Below are 11,498 nucleotides of genomic sequence, written 5' to 3' on the forward strand. Positions count from 1 at the left end.
CTGATATACCACACAGCTGAACCTGCAGATAAAAACTGCACTGACAATTTACCAACTGAATTAAGTACAATAGCTTGAGGCATTCATGCTTAAAATTATTAAAATAACTTATTATAGTGCTGAACAATCAAGATTATTATAATTATTCACAATAATAATATATAACGTATGTTTACAAATCAAGATTACGTTTGAGAGTTGATTGCTTTATTAGAGTATATCAGTATTTTCTTACAGCTATATTAGAGTAAGTAATTTTTCTGTTAGAGTATCTTCATCTTATTTACTTATTTTTATGCAGTGTAAACTTTTCAGCCAAGAAACAGTGACAATACAAGGGCAAATCTAGAATTACTCAAAGAGGTGCTAAGCTAGGAGGCATCTATAGTGGGCTAAGTGGGGCTAAAACAATGTGGCAGCTAGTTAATACAACTAGTAGTGCTGTCAGTATGAGAAGCACACTGGAGCATGACTCAGCAATCAGTAGGAGGATTATGATTTATCTATGGGCATCACTGCTTGAAGTATCTTAGTTTACTACAGTGGTATATCCCCAGTACATGGAACAGTTAATTGTTTGTTATTTTAGTAGTTTTTCAGTAAACCCGCATTCACTGATGTTTTACTGAGAGTTTAAAACTTAGTAAAATAATTATGTTCCATATACTTAAGTTTACTGACACTTTACTATGAGTATAACTACAGTAAGGCATCATAACAAATTAGTAAACTAAGAACCTTCAAGCAGTGCATGCCCTCACAGGAAACTTTTTTGCAAATAATCAATAGCATAGTGAGCCACTTTAACTAATTGAAGTCATTATTTTCTAACAGTGATAACTAGCTTTCGTAATAAAGGGCACAACATGATGTTGCATTATTATGGTTTGAGTTCAAAGTTGAATTAAGTTCAAGGAATCTAGTATTTTGTCTTCTGCTTTAGTGTTTAAGAGATTAGCTGTTCTTTACTTACTCTCATGCACCCGTACTGTAGCTTCCACGTACTGTCTTTCTAGCTAGAATATAGTAAAATTTGGTGGTGCTTCAGTCCATGCATCCCCCCTTCAAATCCGTGTTTTTGATATGAATGTACACTGTAGTAATAAAGTTCATTTTGCAACTGTATGTTTATGTTTTGCTACTTTAAATTGCTTTCTTTTCCACCTACTATTAATTTTTTCTTTCTTCAAATTCTTTCCATTTTTCACCTATTATACTCCATATTATGCTCAAAAATTATTTATTTTGCTCAGCATTAAATTTTGTTAATTAACCATTTCTAAGTGCAATGCTTCAATTTCACCTGTTATTTTGTTAGGGTATCTCAATATTTTGTGCAATTTTTTTATGTCTACTTCACAAAAATTGCACCTATTATGCAGCATTTTGCTGATTGCTTTTACCCATTCGTTATGCCACAAATTTTGAAAGTGAAATCAACATGTCATTAGCTGTTTTTGGTGTGCACATTGCATATCTGAAGTAAAAATTTTGAAAATCATCTTACTATAATGGACTGGTATATTTTTACTAGCCTATGTATCATGCTTGAAATTAAAGTGGCTCAAGCCCACACCAAAATTGAGACAGCATTGCACTCTACTTATACAGCAGAAGTCAATGCAAGGTTGGATTTATTGTTAGACTGGCCCTGGCTAACTGGACTGTCCAGGGGCATATTTATGGAAATTTCCTGGGGTTCCAGAACCCCCACCGAAATTTTAACCTGTGGGTTAAGAGCACCTCAATTTGGCATCACAAATATGCAGAATAATCGGGACCAGGACAAAGAATAGTAAAGTTACAGTATAATAGAAAACTTACATTAATTCCTCAAAAATAGTTTAAGGAAGTACCTACAAGGGTATGCCAGATCGATCAAGATATTGTACATCAGGTGTACTAGTAGAGTATACATAGTCAAACTACTCTAATAGAACATTTATAATGGAAAACAATACTGAGTTTTTGTTTCAATTGGAGAATTTACACTATGGGTCATCAACAATACCCAATCATCCATCGACATTCATGCAGTGGTTATTGAAAATAGTTTTTCATATCCATAAAAAAACGAATCTAGAAAATGTTGAAGAAGGTATAATGTTAAAAACCTGCAGCTGTCTGCGGCTGGTGGCTATATATGCCCCCAGACTCTTGCATCTATACCTCAGTATCACATCTAGAAACTACTTTGGAAATCCCGGGTACTACCTATATCCTGAGATTATAATAGAGGTTACAAAATATTCTACCTGTGGTTGGTGTTCATTACACCAGGTCATGCCATGCTATGAGTATCCACAAAGAGAAAACTCTTCTAATGAGTGACGACCAGTGTAAATTACACAGAATAGACAGAGCTCTCTCTGCTTCGAATGTACCCTAAGGATAGTGAATATTGTTTCGCTATAGTAAATCTTCTTAAAACAAACAGAAAGATAACACTGAAATTAAAAACAAATCTGCAGTATGTACTGATTATACTGATCAAGCTGATGAGGTGGTGGAGTTGATGATACATAGTATTCTCATCATCACTGTTAACAACAGCAGAGATTGGCATTCCTCCTCAAATTATTAACATCGCTGTATCCATGTGGCGTAATATGTTTTGCGAACTGGACTCACAGACTGAGCTGGAAACAGCTTTTCAACAATAATCCAGGAATTATCCATCTTTTTCAGCACTGAAGACACCATTATCAAGCTACATTGAATAGCTATAATTATATATATACATTTTTTTGAGTGCAAATTCTTCAAGCTGCAATTTAGTGCACTTCAAATTTCAGTCAATGTAAACAGTAATGCATGCAGAAACACTGTAGTAACTCACTGAGGTCAATTTTTGTCTAGGGTTTATCACCTATTAGTGTTATTCTCTCCTTTAGTGGCTAAAACCAATAGGTGTTAGTCTTTGTGTCACCAATGAGCACTTTCTGACAGTGTACATGTGTTATTATTGTCTATTGCAGTGGGACACTATAGGCCAGGTAAACCTGATTACCTGTTTCTCATCTACAAAAATCCAGATTACCATGCAGGCGGGAGGTCATTTTTCATTATTCATTATTACAAAAAATACTTCAAACCAACTCTTGAGCGGTCTGTTAACTACTATAAAAGTTTAAGGTTAGCTACATATAAAGCCTTTTAGAAACTAGTACTTATGTTTTGCCACTGTTTCTGAGGTGCAAGTGACATTTGCTGTGCTTGAAATGATATAGCCAGCCTTCTTAGCATTACAATAATGTATGTGCACGTGATTGATAACAGCAATAATGAAATTAGAGGTGGTAGGGTAAAAAGGGATCCAGACGGGGATGAGAAACAATTAATCAAGTTTGCCTGGCCTAATAGGTGAACACAGAAAGCACAGCCAGTATGAGGTGTTTATCACTAACCAAAGAACCTAAGCAAAAATCTTTAACATAATTATATATATAATTATCTTAAGGTAAAACATTACATGCCTAGAGTACATAGCTGAAAAAAGCCAACCCATTCACTTATCATAACTTGATCCGCAGGCCACCCAGATTGTAGCCAAGCACCACACTTGGTTCCAACCAGGGAAATTTCCTAAATGACATTACTAGTTGGGCACTGGACAGTGAAAACAAAAGACAGAACCTGAATTTTAGAACATAGAAAATCACATCAGTATGCATATGTATGGTGTATTTACTCAGCTTCATAGTGTTGTTGCTGAAGTCATGCATGCAAGCATAGCAGTCATTTGCATACATGGTCCAGACCACATTCACAGCTTAGCTGTTTTTGTGTGGATCAAGACACACGGTAGTGTGTCGTGCGGCCCAAGAAGCCGGCGCGCCACACCGTGAGTATATTGACAGGAAGAAAGAAAACGTCATTTTCACACCTTTGTATCTCAGTGATCACTTATCCGATTAGAACCAAATTTGTTACACAGTTGTCCGCCAGCCAGGGGAGGCAACATTCCAAATTTGAAGGAAATCGCTCCAGCCATTTCCGAGATACGAACTGCCAAAGTTTCGTTTTTTTTTCTTCGTTTTTTTTTCTTCTTCGTCTTTTCGCACACTTGCAAAAATTGCTATAACAAGCAAACGCGTGCTCCGATCGCCTTGACATTTGGCACACAGAAAGGGAGTCCAAAGGCGAATCCTAGCATCAAATTTGGTACAAATCCGATGAATGGTTCAGGAGTTATGACCGATTATTCGCGTAAAACAAGATCGATTTGTTGTCACGCCTACAGGGTAAACCGCTTCATGGAATGAGTTGAAAATTGCTATGTAGATGGAGTAACCATCGTAGGAGTGCCTTTTGGTGGTTTGAAAGGAATCGAGATAAAGACCACGGAGATATGACACAAAACCCAACCTGTGTCACAATTACGCGATCGATTTTTATGAATAAAAAAGTATTAGTTTTCACGCCTACTAGGCAAACCGCTTAGAGCAATGAGCTGAAAATCGGTGTATAGCTGGAATAATCTTCATAGAAAGTCCTTGCAGTAGTACAGAAGAATCGGATTACAAACCACTGAGTTATGATTCTAAAGCCAACTCCGTGTAGCAAATGCGAGATCGAGATACTCTAATAGAACAGTCACCCTAATAGAGCATTCAGCTAATTTATTTACTCCATTATAGAATTTTATTGCATCACAAGTTATTTTGTAGGGAGTTCAGCTGCAAACAGTTAATCTTATAGACAGTTCAGCAAGAAGCAAGTCACCATCTGAAGAGTTAAGCAAATATATCACTATAGAGATTCAGAACATTACAAGTCACACTGAAGAAAGTTCAGCTATAAACAAGTCATGCACCCTGTAGAGAATTCAGCTACAATTAAGTCACTCTCTAAAGAATTCAGCTACACAGAATTCAGCTACACACAAGTCACTGTGGAGAGAGTTCAGCTACAAACAAATTACCCTGTAGAGAGATCAGCTACAAATAAAACACTTTGCAGAGTGTTCAGCTACAACAAATCAACCTTTAGAGTGATCAGCAATGAACAAATCAACACAAATCTACCTGTAGAGAGATAAGCTAGAAACAAATCACCCTGTAGAGAGATCAGCTAGAAACTACACACAATGTAAGGAGTTCAGCTACAAGCAAATCACCCTTTAGTGAGTTCAGCTACAAATAAATCAACCTGCAGTGAGATCACCTACAAAAAAGCACCTTGTACAGAGTTCAGCTACAAACAAATTACCCTGTAGAGAGATCGGCTACAAACAAATCAACCTGTAGAAAGATCAGCTACACACAAATCACCCTGTAGAGAGATCAGCTAGAAACTACACACAATGTAAGGAGTTCAGCTACAAACAAATCACCCTGTAGAGAGTTCAGCTAGAAACTACACACAATGTAAGGAGTTCAGCTACAAACAAATCACCCTGTAGAGAGTTCAGCTAAAACAAATCAACCTGCAGAGAGATCAGCTACAAATAAATCACTTTATAGACAGTTCAGCTACTGTACAAACAAATTACCTTGTAGAGAGATCGGCTGCAAATTAATCAACCTGCAGAGAGATCAGCTACACACAAATCAACTTGTAGAGAGATCAGCTACAAACAAATCACCCTGTAGAGAGATCAGCTAGAAACTAGACACAATGCAAGGAGTTCAGCTACAAGCAAAATCACCCTTTAGTGAGTTCAGCTACAAACAAATCAACCTGCAGTGAGATCACCCACAAAAACGCACTTGTACAGAGTTCAGTTACAAACAAATTACCCTGTAGAGAGATCAGGTATAAGAATTCACCTTGTAGAGAGTTCAGCAACAAAGAAACCACCATGTAGAGAGTTCAGCTGCAAACAAATCACCCAGTAGAAAGATCAGCTAGAAGAAGTTACCTTGTAGAGAGTTCAGTTACAAAGAAACCATCATATAGAGAGTTCAGCTACAAAGAAATTACCCCGTAGAGAGTTCAGCTAGAAGAAGTCACCTTGTAAAGAGTTCAGCTACAAAGAAACCATCATGTACAGAGTTCAGCTACAAAGAAACCACCTGTACAGAATTCAACTACAAACAAATCACCCTGTATAGAGATCAGCTAGAAGAAGTTACCTTGTAGATAGTTCAGCTACAACAATTCACCCTGTAGAAAGATCAGCTAGAAGAAGTCACCTTGTAGAGTGTTCAGTTACAAAGAAACCATCATGTAGAGAGTTCAGCTGCAAACAAATCACTCTGTAGAGAGTTCAGCTACAAAGAAACCGCCATGTAGAGAGTTCAGCCTCATACAAACCACCTTGTAGAGAATTCAACTACAACAAATCACCCTATAGAGAAGAAGTTACCTTGTAGAGAGTTCAGCTACAAAGAAATCATCATGTAGGGAGTTCAGCTACAAAGAAACCAACATGTAGAGAGTTTAGCTGCAAACAAATCACCTGTAGAGAGTTCAGCTAGAAACAAATCACCCCGTAGAGAGATCAGCTGGACGAAGTCACCTTGTAGAGAGTTCAGCTACAAAGAAACCATCATGTAGACAGTTCAGCTGCAAACAAATCACCCTGCAGAGAGTTCAGCTACAAAAAAATCACCTTGTAGAGAGTTCAGCTAGACGAAGTCACCTTATAGAGAGTTCAGCTACAAAGAAACCATCATGTAGAGAGTTTGGCTACAAAGACACCACCATGTAGAGAGTTTAGCTGCAAACAAATCACCTGTAGAGAGTTCAGCTAGAAACAAAATACCCTGTAGAGAGACCAGCTAGAAGAGGTTACCTTGTAGAGAGTTCAGCTACAAAGAAACCATCCTGTATTTAGTTCAGCTACATTTCAAGTCACCCAGTAGAGAGATCAGCTGCAAAAAAATATCCTGTGGGGCATAATGGGCCTGTAATAAACATATGTATATAATTTGTATAATTACTAATAAAATCAAAAATAATTGAAGTACTAAAATTCTTCTTTAAGTTATTTTCTTCTTCCTGTAGTAAAGAAAAAACACATGGGTTAAAAAAGCCCCAAAACCAGCTATAGGCCGGCTTTGCAGTATACAAATACAAAAAGAAGTAATATCTAATCAAAAACAGCCAAGCTGTAAAAAAAGGTGCAGCCCCCAAAAAGGCCATGGTGAAAAAAGATGTGAAATCCAAGGTGGCGGCCAAGAAATGGCTGTGATGGTAGGTTAATGGTTACATTTTAATAATGACAATTCAGGTGAATTTTGTGCCGCTTGGTCTTGGCACCAAATTCACCTGAATTGTTGTTATTAAAATGTAACCATTAACCTACCATCACAGCCATTTCTTGGCCGCCACCTTGGATTTCACATCTTTTTTCACCATGGCCTTTTTAGGGGCCGCACCTTTTTTTACAGCTTGGCTGTTTTTGATTAGATATTTACAGGAAGAAAGAAAACGTCATTTTACACTTTTGTATCTCGGTGATAACTTATCCGATTGAAACCACATTTGCTGCAGAGTTGCCCGCCAGCTAGGGGAGTCTACATTCCATATTTGAAGGAAATCACTCAAGCCATTTCCGAGATATGAGCGACCAAAGTTTCGTTTTTTTTCTTCGTTTTTTTTTCTTCTTATTCTTCTTCTTCGTCTTTTCGCACACTTGCAAAAATTGATATAAAACACAAACGCTTGCTCCGATCGCCTTGAAATTTGGCACACAGAAAGGGAGTCCAAAGGCGAATCCTAGCATCAAATTTGGTGCAATCCGATGAATGGTTCAGGAGTTATGACCGATTATTCGCGTAAAACAAGATCGATTTGTTGTCACGCCTACAGGGTAAACCGCTTCATGGAATGAGTTGAAAACTGCTATGCAGATGGAGTAACCATCGTAGGAGTGCCTTTTGGTGGTTTGAAAGGAATCAAGATTAAGACCACGGAGATATGACACAAAACCCAACCTATGTCACAATTACGCGATCGATTTTCAGTAATAAAAAAGTATTAGTTTTTACGCCTACTAGGCAAACCGCTAAGAGCAATGAGCTGAAAATCGGTGTATAGCTGGAATAATCTTCATAGAAAGTCCTTGCAGTAGTATAGAAGAATTGGATTACAAACCACTGAGTTATGATTCGAAAGCCAACTCCGTGTAGCAATGCGAGATCGAGATACTCTAATAGAACAGTCACCCTAATAGAGCATTCAGCTAATATATTTACTCCATTATAGAATTCTATTACATTACATATTATTCTGTAGGGACTTCAGCTGCAAACAGTTAATCTTATAGATAGTTCAGCAAGAAGCAAGTCACCCTGTGGAGAGTTAAGCTACAATTATATCACTGTAGAGATTCAGAACATTACAAGTCACACTGAAGAGAGTTTATTAATTTTATTTATTAAAGCTTTACAGCACAAGTGCTGAAGGTCTGTAGGACACCTGGCCCTACAGCCTGCTCAAAGACATTAGACACTAAGACATTAGCTACTTAAGGTGTGTTTGAACATTAGCTACTTAAGGTGCGTTTGAAAAGTTGCAGAAAGGAGAAAAAATCCATGAATGGACCTAGGTAGCCTCGAACCTGCAGCACTTTGATTTACCCTCGAACGCTTACAGGAGTCTACCAGGTGGTCAGGATGTTTTCTCCTTGTTATTTTCATGTCTATAGGAATTCTAGAGAGTGACTCATTATCTCTAAGTACCCCAAGTAGAACCAAATGGACTCTAGTTAATTTATTAAAGCTTTACAGCACAGAGTTCAGCTATAAACAAGTCATGCACCCTGTAGAGAGTTCACCTACAATTAAATCACTCTCTAGAGAATTCAGCTATACACAAGTCACTGTGCAGAGAGTTCAGCTACAAACAAATTACCCTGTAGAGAGATCAGCTACAAACAAAACACTTTGCAGAGAGTTCAGCTACAAACAAATCAATCTTTAGAGTGATCAGCAACAAACAAATCAACTTGTAGAGAGATCAGCTAGAAACAAATCAACCTGCAGCGAGATCAGCTAGAAACAAATCACCCTGAAGAGAGGTCAGCTACAAAAAATCACCCTGTAGAGAGATCAGCTAGAAACAAATCACCCTGTAGAGACTTCAGCTAGAAACAAATCAACCTGCAGAGAGATTAGCTACAAACAAATCACCCTGTAGAGAGTTCAGCTAAAACAAATCAACCAGCAGAGAGATCGACTACAAACAAATCAACTTGCAGAGAGATCAGCTACAAAAAATCACCCTGTAGAGAGATCAGCTAGAAACAAATCACCCTGTAGAGACTTCAGCTAGAAACAAATCACCCTGTAGAGAGATCAGCTAGAAACAAATCACTCTTTTGAGACTTCAGATAGAAACAAATCAATCTGCAGAGAGATTAGCTACAAACAAATCACCCTGTAGAGAGTTCAGCTAAAACAAATCAACCAGCAGAGAGATCGACTACAAACAAATCAACTTGCAGAGAGATCAGCTACAAAAAATCACCCTGTAGAGAGATCAGCTAGAAACAAATCACCCTGTAGAGATTTAAGCTGCAAACAAATCACCCTGTAGAGAGGTCAGCTAGAAACTAGACACAATGTAAAGAGTTCAGCTAGAAGAGGTCACCTTATAGAGAGTTTAGCTACAAAGAAACCATCATGTAGAGAATTCAGCTGCAAACAAATCACTCTGTATAGAGTTCAGCTAGAAAAAGTTACCTTGTAGAGAGTTCAGCTACAAAGAAACCGCCATGTAGAGAGTTCAGCCTCAAACAAATTACCTTGTAGAGAATTCAACAACAAACAAATCGCCCTTTAGAGGGATCGGCTAGAAGAAGTTACCTTGTAGAGAGTTCAGCTACAAAGAAACCATCATGTAGAGAGTTCAGCTACAAAGAAAGCACTATGTAGAGAGTTTAGCTGAAAAACAAATCACCTGTAGAGAGTTCAGCTAGAAACAAATCACCCTGTAGAGAGATCAGCTAGAAGAGGTCACCTTGGAGAGAGTTCTGAATCAGCTACAAAGAAATCACCACCTAAAGAGTTCAGCTGCAAACAAATCACCCTGTAGAGGGATCAGCTAAAAGAAGTCACCTTGTAGAGAGTTCAGCTACAAAGAAACCATCATGTAGAGAGTTCAGCTACAAAGAAATCACCCTGTAGAGAGTTCAGCTAGAAGAAGTCACCTTGTAGAGAGTTCAGCTACAAAGAAACCATCATGTAGAGAGTTCAGCTACAAAGAAACCACCATGGATGTAGAGAGTTTAGCTGCAAACAAATAACCTGTAGAGAGTTCAGCTAGAAACAAATCACCCTGTAGAGAAATCAGCTAGAAGAGGTCACCTTGTAGAGAGTTCAGCTACAAAGAAACCATCATGTAGAGACGTCAGTTACAAAGAAAGCACCATGTAGAGAGTTTAGCTGCAAACAAATCACCTGTAGAGAGTTCAGCTAGAAGAAGTCACCTTGTAGAGAGTTCAGCTACAAAGAAGCCATCATGTAGAGAGTTCAGCTACAAAGAAACTATCATGGATGTAGAGAGTTTAGCTGCAAACAAATCACCTGTAGAGAGTTCAGCTAGAAACAAATCACCCTGTAGAGAGATCAGCTAGAAGAGGTCACCTTGTAGAGAGTTCAGCTACAAAGAAACCATCATGTGGAGAGTTCAGCTACAAAGAAATCACCCTGTAGAGAGTTCAGCTAGAAGAAGTCACCTTGTAGGGAGTTCAGCTACAAAGAAACCACCATGGATGTAGAGAGTTTAGCTGCAAAACAAATAACCTGTAGACAGTTCAGCTAGAAACAAATCACCCTGTAGAGAAATCAGCTAGAAGAGGTCACCTTGTAGAGAGTTCAACTACAAAGAAACCATCCTGTATATAGTTCAGCTATATTTTAAGTCACCCAGTAGAGAGATCAGCTGCTAAAAAAATATCCTGTGGGGAATAATGGACATGTAATAAATATATGTATATAATTTGTATAATTACTAATAAAATCAAAAATAATTGAAGTATTAAAAATCTTCTATACATGTAAGTTCTTTTCTTCTTCCTGTGGTAAATAAAAAACACATGGGTTAAAAAAGCCCCAAAGCCAGCCATAGGCTGGATTTGCAGTATACAAATACAAAAAGAAGTGATATCTAATCAAAAACAGCTAAGCTGTAAAAAAAGGTGCGGCCCCCAAAAAGGCCATGGTGAAAAAAGATGTGAAATCCAAGGTGGCGGCCAAGAAATGGCTGTGATGGTAGGTTAATGGTAAAAATTTTAATAACGACAACTCAGGTGAATTTTGTGCCACTTGGTCTTGCCATCAAATTCACCTGAATTGTCGTTATTAAAATTTTTACCATTAACCTACCATCACAGCCATTTCTTGGCCGCCACTTTGGATTTCACATCTTTTTCACCATGGCCTTTTTGGGGGCCGCACTTTTTTTTACAACTTAGCTGTTTTTGATTAGATATTATATATTCAGACAATTCTTCATAGCTACAGTGCATGCAGTCAATTACATGTAAGTAAAGTTATTATTAACTGTGATGCAGGCACTAAAGGTAACTGTGTTGTGTATTGCATGTG

The sequence above is a fragment of the Dysidea avara genome, chromosome 4 (assembly GCF_963678975.1).
Source record: "Dysidea avara chromosome 4, odDysAvar1.4, whole genome shotgun sequence".
In the NCBI taxonomy this organism is placed as follows: Eukaryota; Metazoa; Porifera; class Demospongiae; order Dictyoceratida; family Dysideidae; genus Dysidea; species Dysidea avara.